Source organism: Ambystoma mexicanum, chromosome 1q, assembly GCF_040938575.1.
Source record: "Ambystoma mexicanum isolate Mex_15411 chromosome 1q, UKY_AmexF1_1, whole genome shotgun sequence".
Classification (NCBI taxonomy): Eukaryota; Metazoa; Chordata; class Amphibia; order Caudata; family Ambystomatidae; genus Ambystoma; species Ambystoma mexicanum.
The window spans coordinates 828406741-828418965 of record NC_090922.1 but is presented as its reverse complement, the minus strand read 5'-3'; the positions used below and the strand labels follow the sequence as shown (position 1 = coordinate 828418965).

The window sequence follows — 12225 nt, the reverse complement described above, 5'->3', positions numbered from 1 at the left end:
AGAATTGAACAGGAAGGTGCGTTACCTGTGAGTAAGCCCACAGAGCCCATCAGAGGAAACCATGAGAGGTTGGTGGTTCCTAGGAATGTGTGGTCCTTCCTCCTACAGTTGGTGCATGCCATTCCCCTTGTAGTTCATCCTGACATCAGGATAGCTCAAGTGTGGTCTCCCATGCAATCTTGCTGGCCCACGATGGGGTCCCAGAAGAAAACGCGTGTAGAAGTTTCACTCCTTGTCAGCATTCTGACAGAAGTGGAACAGAAATTCATGAACGCCAGGATCCACTCCCAGTATTGGCTGCATTCTGTACAGAGACAAGGACTGACTTGGTTAGACCTTGGAACCGATGTACATCCTCCGGCAACAGGATAGAATTGGTGGTTGCTGATCACAACACAATGTTTCCTGATGCCAAACCACAGATGACTGCCAAGACAGTGATTGAAGCCTCCTTGAACATATTGACCAGAGGTAGCTCCTGTGAAAGAGTTGTGCCTGACGCAGGCAGCATCTCTATGCTCAGTAGAGGCCAGACCCAGAGGAAGGATGATGAAGTGACATGTGATTTGTCACACAACTGTCCCCGTCACAGTCAACGTGTCTGATAGGCTTTATAGAGATCTCCCAAGTTTCAATGGAGCCCTTAGTGAGCAACAGAGTAGGCATTGCGATCTTCTTGCTTCGAACAGCTTTTCTAAATCCCAGATCACAAGTGAATGGTCTGGGCCTTGCCAAGCTGAAAAACCTAGTAAGGTAAAATGTTGATTAGACCTTGGTAGACCTAGAAAGGATTCCATCTAGTTTTTCCCCTGAACAGTATGAAGGATTTCATTTGGAGTAGTGGAATGGGAGCCCTGCTCTTGGTTTCAGAAAGGGAGACAGAAATCTGTGTCTACCCGTCTTGATCCGGAATAGCACTTCTTATGGCTTCATGGAGGGTAGCCCAGAGTCCCTTCAACCGACATCACAACAACAGGGTGAGGTGACCACCTTGCTGAGGCAATTCCCCCCCTTGTTTTCCATGAATCCAGGATTCACAGATTGGTGTGGGCATGACAATGTCACTGGAGTTCTTGGACCTACCAGGATCAGGTGTTGTGATCGTTCATAACAAACCAGATTTGACAATAAGTTTGAGATCAGATCAACAAACTGTTGTATTTTGGGGTGATTGAGATCTGTTGCCTTGCAGGTACATCTAGTTTAAGATTCTGCATGGATCCCAGCGGTCTAAAAGACACTGTCCACAGAACAGGTGTTCACCCTCCACCAAATATAACCAAATTGGTGGACCTGCTAAGTACTTCCAAGAAAATGATTATTGATCTCGCTGCAGGGTATTGCAAAATAGCCCTCTCAGTCATGTCAAGGAGAAGACAGCAGTTCCTACACCTGAAAGACTTTACTACAAAGAAATTACTTCTGGGCTGGAGACAGCACCCAACACCTTCCAAAGTTTGTGGCAACATATTCTGAATGGGATGGATGGTTTTTGCATCATATGCATGGGCGGTATAGCAAGCCTCAGCCCCACTTAGGAGGAACATATTGGACACCTTGAGATTGTGTTTCTGGATCTTTATCAGGCCCACCTGTCCATGAACGCCACCAAGTGCCAGATTGTTGAGGACAGTGTGATCTATATTAGACATGAAATTGGTGTTGTGGAGGACAAGACTCAACCTCTTCTCAGTGAAGTACAAACTGTACAGAACTGGGCAATCTCCACTACCAAAGCCCAAGTGAGGATTTTCCTAGGACTCACTGGGAAATACAGGTACTTGTTGGCAGACTATTGACACATAGCTGTCCTTCTGACTGCTGTGACGAATTCCAAGAGGTTGACACTGTTTTAGATCAGGAGCCCCGTCCCATGAGGTCGGAGGTGAGTCATTGTCCCCTTGCACATTATACTTAGTTTAGCTTGTGAGGGCTGGAGAAAGTTTCTTACCTGTAACTCCTGTTCTTCAGCATTGGTATATTTCATAGATTCATGTGCTGCGAATATTCCCCGTCATCGGGCTGGGAATCCTTGGTTACTTTTTGATTGCCCTTGCCCTAGACAAGAAAAACCCACATTGTGTAGCCTAACACCCTTGTTATGGGTGTCTTTGGTCCACACCAATGGGACCCCAAGTAGCCCTAGACTAGACCCTTATCTTCCTCTTCCCCTCACATTCTGACCCTGTGGTACTAGATGCCCTTGGGGTGCAAGTGGTTTTACCTGAATGGGTTGAAGGAGGGCGCATGTGAATCTATGAAAGATACCAATGTTGGGTTACAGGTAAGAAACTTTCTCCTTCTCCAACATTGTATATTTCATAGATTCACATGCTGTGAATAGATTATGTAGCAGTATACAGACACTGGAGGTGCATCCTGGTAAAACCCCACCAGCATACCCTACAGCCCATCCACAGGATTGTACCTTATTGGAACAGGCGCTGCAGGACTGCTCTTCCTGTACATACTTCTTCGGCATGTTGCTTCTTGGGGAAGTAGTGTCTCGTAAAGGTATGTAGCACTGACCAGGTGGCCGCTTGGCAGATGTCTGCAATCGGGACCCCCGACTACCATGCTGCCTTAGCTCTTGCTGAATGTGCATGTAAGGGAGTCTAGAGGGGCTTCCCCGCCGACTTGTGGCAGAAGACAATAGCGGACGAGATCCACCTTGCTATGCTTTGCTTGGATAAAGCATTGCCTTTATTCGTCGGGCCATATGCCACAAAAGGTTGTGTTGAATTTCCGAAGGACTGCATCCCGTCAATGTAGTATTTTAATGCTCTCTTGAGATCAAACAAGTGTAATGCCACCCCTACTGGTGATGCAGGCTTGCTAAAGAAAACCGGTAAGGTCATCGTGGAATTATTGTGAAAATCTGTGGGTATTTTGGAAACTAATCATGTAACCGAAAGTAGGGTTGGTTGATTGCGAGGGCTTGTTGCTCCGACACTCTCCTAGCTGACATAATAGCCACCAGCAAGGCGACTTTCAACGACGGGTATCCCAGCGGTGCCGAAGCTATAGGTTCTAACTAACTGTTTCCTCATGAGCCTTGCGAGCACAGAGTTGAGGCTCCATTCTGGCGAGATCCATTTTACTGGGAAACGCCTTCCTCCAGTCTGGTGTAACTAGAGATGGCTGCTAAATGCACTTTAATAGAGATGTGGGCAAGGCCCTCTTTTGCCAGGTATGGCAGTACCTCCTCCGGCGTCACCAGGAATGGGTTCAGCCCTTCCTGGTGTTGGGTTTCACGGCAATTGCAAAAACGCTTAAATTTCAGGCCATATGATTTGCTAGTGGCTGGGGCTCTCTGCCTGGATGGGGATCCCACCAGCCAGTCTTCTAAATAAGGATAGACGTGGTGTCCCTGTTTGCGCAGGCTGGCTGCCACTGGCGCGAGGCACTTTGTGAAGGTGTGCAGATCCGACTCTAGACCGAATGGCAAGACCTTGAAACTGGTAGTGTGATTTTCTGACCACAAACCAGAGGTATTTCCGGTGTCCTGGATCGATGGGCACATGAAAATATGCATCCTGGAGATCCAGGGTCGCAAGGTAGCCGTGGTGCTGCATTGCTTCTATGGCCTGCTGTAACGTGATCATAGTGAACTTCTGGCACTTTATACATTTGTTCAACCTCCTTATGGCCCAGAATGGGCCTCCATTTTCCATCCGGCTTGCCGACCACAAAATAAATAAATATAATAACCAATCATACCAGGAGTATACTCCCTTTCCCCAGGAGATTTTTTCTATGGCCCTTTTTTGTAGCATGAGCTGCACTTCCATTTGGTGGTTTGGAGGTATGGGAGTGGCCGTCTGTTCGGGCGTCTGTTTGAACTCCAGGAGGTGCCCGTATACTACCACATCTAGCAACCATTCGTCCTTTGTCATTTCTGTCCAGTTTCAGGCAAACCTGGAGATGCTCACTCCCACGGCGCCGTGGGATGGATGGTAACTGTTGGGTCTTACCCTGCTGTCCCCTCTGGGATCCGGCGAGCTGGGTGCAGCACTGATTTTGCCAAAGGTCCTTTGATTTGTGGTACCCCATGTAAGCTCTCTTGTACCCATGTGATTAATATGTGGAACCTCTACAGTACTGACGTCCCTTGTTTGACGAGGACAAATATTCTGCCGGCTGCTCCCCTGAACTGACGAAAAGGTCGACTATTCTGCAGGGATGTTACCGACCGGACTGTGTCGGTATCCGTTTTGATTGCTTTTAGAGCTTTGTCAATCTTTGGTCCGAACATCTCATCAACCTCGAAGGGCACGTCCACTACTTTATGGTGGACATCTGGCCGGAAAGCCGTACATCAGAGCCACGCTTGTCTTCTTAGGACAACTTAGTTGGCCACCTGCTTAAAATCTGTTTCCGCAAAGGTCCACCGCTCTGTTGAACCCCAGGTTACAGGACTCTTCTCCCTTCTTCAGGATTGCCTTTGCCTCCTTACTGTTCTCCTCAGGCAGGTGCTCCAGGATTGGCACGTGTTTATGCCACATCTCCCCATCATATCTGGCTATGATGGCTAGGGAGCTGGCTGCCTTAACTGTTGTGGCTCCAATCGCTAAGACCTTCTTACCAAAAGTGTCCTACTTCTGCATTTCATTGTCCGGAGGTATTGCACATTTCTGACTCGGGAAGTGAGAAATTTTGGGGCATTTTCCAGCGGATTGTACTTTTTGTCGAGGCGGCCTTTCACCACTGGAATCATGAACGGGCGCTTCATTGTTTTGACGTGGTCAAGGATGGGAATTGAGACCACAGCTTTTCTTCTCTTAGCCCTATGGTCACATAAAAAGCATTTCTTTTCATCTTCAGAGGCGAGGAGGCCGAACTCCTTTCACACCCTCATGACTGTAGAATGGAACCCTATGAGGTCGTCTGGGTGAATTGGGGGAGGGGGGTGGCAGGTTTTTCTGATTCCACATCCTGAGGAAATGACCAGTCCTGACTTTTCTTGTCCGCGGGAGGTGCTGAACCCCACAGATCCCTCAAGACAACTGTGTAAATTACCAGCTGAAGAACTAAGACTCCCAAGGGAAAGGGGATGTGGAGAAAATAAAAAACAGAGTCCAACTTCTGAATGGCTACGAATCTGCAGAAGGGAAGGAAAAAGGTTAATCAGAAAACAGCATAACCTTCAAAGTCTATTATCCAAAATTACTTCATAGGATCAGTACCTGTTAACCCTCCATTAACAACTTGGAGGATGTTATTTGCACTTGTAAGTAACTTTGGTTTTTCAGATGAGTTCTTAGGGCATCCTGCAATTAGACTTGGATTCTTTTGAAGGGAAGTTAAGTTCCAAATTGCAGAAAAAACAACTTATCCTCTCAAAAGGTGACTACATGACATTCCAACTCCATCATGTTTTGTCTTGTGTGTAAATGAAAGCACAGCCAGCAAAACCCAGATCTCACCTCATGAATAAACAGACCACCACCTGGAATCAACCCTGGACATAGCATCTTTCACTTCCCTTTGACAGTATTGCAGCAGAGTTCTTAAAGTATCAATTAACCCTGTTGCTCTTGCACTGTCTTTCTTTCTTTAAAAAAAACATGCAGGTAAGAATGTCTTTTTTCATTCACAGTTTTTTTTAACCACACATTTCCACACTGCTGTAAAGCCAGCATGACTTCTACTTGCAAGGATTCTTTGCATGCAGCTCACATGTCAGGTTCAGTATTCATTCAACATGAATTTTACAGAATGTCTTTCTTAGTAAGTAGAGTTGATTCCCAGCAAACTAACACCTGACAATGTCTTTAAGAAGTAAACTCTCTGCAGCAACCTAAATACCTAACTTACTAGATACCTAATGAAGATAAGAAACTTGATTGAAAGGTAATGCTCTTTCCACTTGAAACAAACGCTGCGCTCCCACCAGATTAACAGCATTGCCTGTCCGACGTAGTCCTTGATCAACTGGAAACCAGATTACAAGGAACTCTCTACCAAATCTTCTCATAAAAACTTCAAATTGGGCATAAAACCAGGAACTTAACAAAAAGCAGGACCTTCCTGCTGGGGAATGAACAATGAAAGGCAGTTTAGAATGTTAGTGCTGCCCTGAGACCCTTCACTCCACCAATCAGTGAGCAGTTTCACTTCCTCCATGACGACTTGGGGAATTCTCACTCTGTAAAAGGGAGGTTAAGTACAACAACCAATTATGAATTCCCTTTTCAAAATTAATCAATGTTTTTACCTACCCAGTCATACTACCTATCTTAATTCTCACATACATTCAGACCTGACATTACCCCCTCTTCAAGCCCTGACCTCAGGGCCTGGTTTATTAGGAAACTTTCTGTGAAATTTTGCCAACAGCCTTTTTAGCATGTATGTCAGATTAAAACTCCCAGGTTCTCTCCCTATCAATGAGATACTGCAATTTCCCCCTAACTTTTCTCGAATCCAAGATCCTCCTTACTTCAAATTCTTCTGAATTGTTCTCCAAAATTATAGACTGGGGAATGACACCCAACCTCGTTCCCTTGACCACTGGTTTCAAAAGGCTAATGTGAAAAACAGGATGTACCTTCAAACCTAGAGGCAATTTCAGTCTAACTGAAACTGGTCCAATCACCCTTTCTATCTCGAAAGGCCCAACAAATTTAGGACAAAATGTATTTCTTCCTTTCACTCTGAGATTCCTGGTAGAAAGCCACGCCAAATCTCCCTCCACATAACTAGGACTCACTCTTATATTTCTGTCAGCAAGTTTCTTGTAAGCTACCTTACTCTTCTGTAGCATTTCCGTAGCCTTGACCCACCCCCTTTTAAAAGATTCTAGTCTTTCACTCACAGCAGGGCTCATACCTTCATCATCCTTCATCTGCGTAATGAACCGTGGATGAAACCCCCTACCAAAAAGAAATGGAGACAGAGAGGTCGAATCTTTTTTGGAGTTATTGTATGCAAATTCCGCTGTCCACAAAAATCTAATCCAATCTGATTCCTCATTCACAAAGCATCGCAAATATTTTTCCAATTCCTGGTTTATTCTTTCCACCTGCCCATTAGCTTCCGGATGATAAGATGTAGTCAATTTAACTTCCATACCTAGACTCTTACAAAATTCTCTCCAGAACTTAGAAATAAATTGTTACCCTCTGTCAGGTATAATCTGACTGGGTAACCCATGTAATCGTACAATCTCTTGAATAAATCTTTGAGCCAAATTATAAAATGACTATTTAGAAAAACAGTCTACCACAACTAAAATTGTTGAACAACCTTGATCCTTTGGCAGATCAACAATAAAATCTAGTGAAATTGTATGCCATGGCTGAGGAGGAATTGGTAGAGGTTCAAGAAGACCAACAGGCTTCCGAGAAGTAGTCTTTGTTTTGACACAGATCTCACATGTCTTTACATACTCCAAAGTATCTTCTTTCATACTCTCCCACCAAAAATGTCGTTGAATCAGAGCCAACGTTTTCCTATACCCAGGTGGCCTGCCAAAGCTGAATCATGACACTCCTTCAAAATCTTCTTTTGAAGTCTACTATCTGGAAGAAACAATTTTGAACCAAAATACGGTAATCCCTTAGAAACAAATCTACTAGGATCCAAGCGTGCCCAAATCTCCATCCGATTTAAAGACAAATTCTTTTTAATTTGCTTTAGGAGATCTTCATCCTCAAAGGAGTTTGCTGAAATAAAATGCTTCTCTGGAATTACTGGTTCAGGGCTTATTTCTGACTCCTTCTCACTTCCCGGAAATTGCCTTGAAAGTGCATCAGCTTTCCCGTTCAACTTTCCTAGTCTATAGGTCACCACAAAATCAAAGTCTGCAAAGAATAAGGACCATCGCAATTGCCTGGGAGACAGAGTTCTGGCTGACTTAAGAAAAAGCATATTCTGATGATCTGTCAACACAGTAACAGTATGCCGAGCACCCATCAAATAATGCCGCCATTCTTCAAATGCCGCCTTAATTGCCAGTAATTCTTTGTCCATTATAGTATAGTTACTCTCAGCAATTGAACATTTTCTTGAGAAGTATGCGACTGGATGCAATTGACCCGTTTCACTATGTCTTTGGAACAAAATGGCTCCCATCGCCAAGTTGGAGGCATCGGCTTCAACAAAAAACGGTTGAGCAGGATTAGGATGCAACAGGATCGGACCGGAGATACATCTTTCTTTCAGTGTATTAAAGGCTTCTTCAGCTTCCTCGCTCCTGAGAAACTTCACTCCTTTCTTTAAAAGCTTAGTGATTGGCGGAATTATCAAGGAAAAGTATTTAATGAATCTCCTATAGAAATTGGCAAAACCCAAAAAACTCTGAATGTCTAACTCTAGTGGGACTTGGCCAATCCTTTACTGCCTGAACCTTCTTGTTGTCCATCTCTAATCCCTGAGGGGAAATCACAAACCCCAAGAATTCCACCACTTCAGTATGGAAGAACAAGTTACTTTCTTACTTGGTAACGTTCTTTCGATGGGTTGGTCCGACGACGTATTCCATATCTATGACAGGTAATCACCACAGCTGTGCTGCTTCAGAAAATTTTCGGTGTCTGCGTCCTGCGTCGATGATGTCGATACGCTGTCCTCAAGGGCTTCCGGCGAGCTGACGTCACCGGATGTTATAAGTAGGACGCACCACGACCGTAGCCTCAGTTATAGATTTCTCCAAGAACGTGTGGCACCAATTTTCTGCCAGTATGACCACAGAAAGCCTTGCGGAAACGTAAGCTGCAATCGCATAAGAAATTCTGTAGCGGGGCAGGTAGGGACGGAGCGATATGGAATACGTTGTCGGACCATCCCATCGAAAGAACGTTACCAGGTAAGAAAGTAACTTGTTATTCGAGGGGATTGGGTCCCCCGACGTATTCCATATCTATGACAGACTCCCAAAGCAGTACCAATGTATGGAGGAGGGAAAGGAATTTAGAATACAGACATTTAGAATGCCCAATTAAATTGCAGAGTAAAGGACTGCCTTGCCAAAGGCCAGATCCTGCCCATGGATAGAATCTAGGGAGTAGTGTCTTACAAAAGTATGGACCGAAGCCCATGTGGCTGCTTCACAGATGTTACGAATAGGAAAACCCCTCTGCAGGGCAGTAGAGGCAGCCATAACCCTAGTAGAATGGGCCCGTAAGTCTACTGGAGGGTCCTTACCCACCAAGCGGTAACATTCAAAAATTGCAAAGATAATCCATCTATACAAAGTCTGCTTAGTAACAGCTTGTCCCAAACACCTTCCAGCGTAACCTATAAAGAGCTGATTTTCCACTCTGACCAGGGACATGCGTGAAATGTAGAAACTTAAAGCTCTCCTAAGATCCAACCTATGGAGCCTCTCCTCTTCCTTACCAGGATGGGGAGGAGGATAAAATGCCGGAAGAATGACCTTTTTTGCTAAAATGAAATTCCGACACCACTTTCGGAAGAAAGGAAGGACGAACCCCAAGTACAACCCTGTCCTTATGAAACACAGTGAAGGGTGGCTTAACAGAAAGTGCCTGCAACTCACTCTGCGAGCGGAAGTAACCGCAACTAAAAATACAGTTTTAAGGGTTAACAGTCTCAAAGGACAAGAATGTAAAGGCTCAGATGGAGCACCCATTAGGAATTTTAGAACAAGGTTCAAATCCCAACTGGGCACCTGGAAAGGCGACGGTGGAAACACATAAGTGAGCCCTTTCAGAAATTGAGAAATCAAAGGAATTTAGAAATAAGAACACTCCTCAGACGAGCGCTTAAATATAGACAGCGCCGGCAGATAACCTTTAATGGTACCCCACTTGCAGGCCCTTGTGGGCTAAAGAAAGCAAAAAAGACAGAACCACAGGAATGTTACATGAAAAAGGATCCACATTCTCAGCCCTGCACCAGTCGCAGAACCTTCTCCAACGGCAACGGTACAGGGACTTTGTTGCAGGCCCTCTGGCCGAAAGCAACACCTCCATCACGTCTTCAGGGAGGTCCCAATCCTTATACCTCAACCTTTCAGAAGCCACGCGTGAAAGTTGAGGGATCTGACCTCTGGATGGAGAACCAGACCACCTTCCTGTGAGTGCAGATTGTCTCGGTAAGGAAGACGGCGTGGCGGGCAGATGGACAAGTCGAGAAGGTCTGGGTACCACGTTCTCCGGGCCCATGCCGGAGCAATGAGGATCATTCAGGAACCGAACCTTCTTAACCTCCGCAGCACTTGCAGGATGACGGGGACTGGAGGAAATGCGCACAGCAGTTTGAAGGACCACTCCACCACAAACGCGTCCCCTAAGGCTCCTCTTCGAGGAAATTCCCACGAGCAAAACCTTTCGCACTTCCGGTTGACACTGGAGGCGAAGAGATCCACTTGTGGGGTCCCCACAGAGCAAAGATCTCCAGGAGAATCTCCTGAGCCAGCTCCCACTCGTGAGAGATTGCGCTCTGCCTGCTCAGAGCGTCCGCCGTCTCGTTTTCATCTCCGGCCAGATGAACTGCCGAGATTGAAATTTCCTGCTGGATGGCCCAGAACCAGAGCTGCATCGCCTCCCTGCACAGAGGAAGTGACCCTGCCCCTCCCCTTTTTGTTGAGGTAGTTCATGGCCACTGTGTTGTCCGTCAGAATCAGGACATTCTTCCCTCGTACAGTCGGCAGAAAAGCCTTCAGGGCAAGCCTGACGGCCCTCAGCTCCAACTGGTTGATATGGGGTCTGGACTCCGACGGATACCAACGACTGCTGACTGTCAACTCGTTGGCATGAGCTCCCAATCCGGTGAGGGATGCGTCCGTCACGATCGTCACCTCCGGCCAGGGTAGCCAAAATGGAGCCCCCTTCATCAGATTGCCTTCGACGGTCCACCACAGATAGTCTTGGACGACCGAGGGCGGCACCTGAACGGGGTCCGGCATCCTGCCGGAGAACTGTGACCACTGCATCTTGAGGGCCCATTGCAGAGATCTCATCCGCAACCTGGCCTCTGGCACCAGAAGAATGCAGGATGCCATGAGGCCGAGCAACCTCAAGAACTGAAACGGTGGGAGACTCTGGGCATGTTGAAACTTGTGCACCATCTGCAGAATGTGATGAGCCCTCACCTGGGGAGGGAAACATTGCCCCAGGGACGTGTGGAGCACTGTTCAGATGTACTGGAGCCGCTGAGTTGGCGTCAAGTGGGACTTCTTTAAGTTGAGGGAGAAGCCCAGCTTGTGAAGGGAGTGGCAGGTGATGGACAGATCCAGGACTTGCTCGGGAGAGCGCGCCCTGATCAACCAATCGTCCAGGTAGGGGTAGACGTGAATCCCCCTTTCCTGAGATACGCTGCCACGACTACGAGCTTGGTGAAAACCCTCGGGCCGAGGTCAATCTGAACGGCAGGACCCGAAACTGAAAGTGCGAGTCGCCAACCGCGAACCTCAGGTACTTCTTGTGCTTGGGATCGATTGGCACATGAAAGTAAGCGCCCTTGAGGTCGAGAGACACCAAACAGTCCTGAAGTTGAAGGGCCTGGAGGACTTGAGAGAGAGTAACCATCTTGAACTTGTCCTTCATGAGGAGCTTGTTCAAAGCACGCAAGTCCATGATGGGTATCAATCCCCAGTCTTCCTTCGAAATCAAAAAATAAGGGGAATACCATCCCTTGTTCCTCTCCGCTACAGGCACCAGTTCTATGGCCTTTCTCCAGCAGGGAGTTGATTTCCTGCGCAAGGAGCAGATCCAGACTCTTCAAAGAGAGATTCCCTGGTGGATTGTCGTGAGGCCTCTGCCGGAAAGGAAGACAGTAGGCGTGGGATATGATCTCCAGAACCCACACATCTGAAGTAATGGCACGCCATTCTACAAGATGCTGCGCCAGCCTTCCCCCAACCGGCGAACCATGGGACATGGCCTCATGACTGAGCTGAAGCGGCTGCGGCAGTGCCTGAGGGCAAAGAGGCAACTTCCTGAGCGGCTCTGGCACCTCGAGTACTTTGTTTTCCACCTATGGAACTCCTATGGTGGCCCCTTTGACTTGCAGCCCTTCTCGATCTACCAAAGGAAGAGTAGTACCGAAAGCAACTCCCCTCCATTGCTGTCCCCTAGGACGAAAAGGCAGAGGCTGGTGAACTGCAGCACTCAACGTCTTCGTTGCAGCTTTGGAGGTCTGCAACCTCTCAAGGCTCTCGTCAGCCTTGCTGCCAAAAAGATGTTCACCATCAAAGGGCATGTTGAGAAGCAGGGCTTACACATCAGGAGCAAACCCCGACTTCCGCAACCACGCAAA

At 46.9% G+C, this 12225-nt stretch overlaps 1 protein-coding gene across 3 annotated transcripts in view; it reads right to left on the bottom strand.

Moving 5' to 3' along the window:
• STX6 (syntaxin 6) overlaps window positions 1-12225 on the bottom strand; it is a 503047-nt gene that overhangs the window by 57599 nt on the left and 433223 nt on the right. The window lies entirely within an intron of this gene.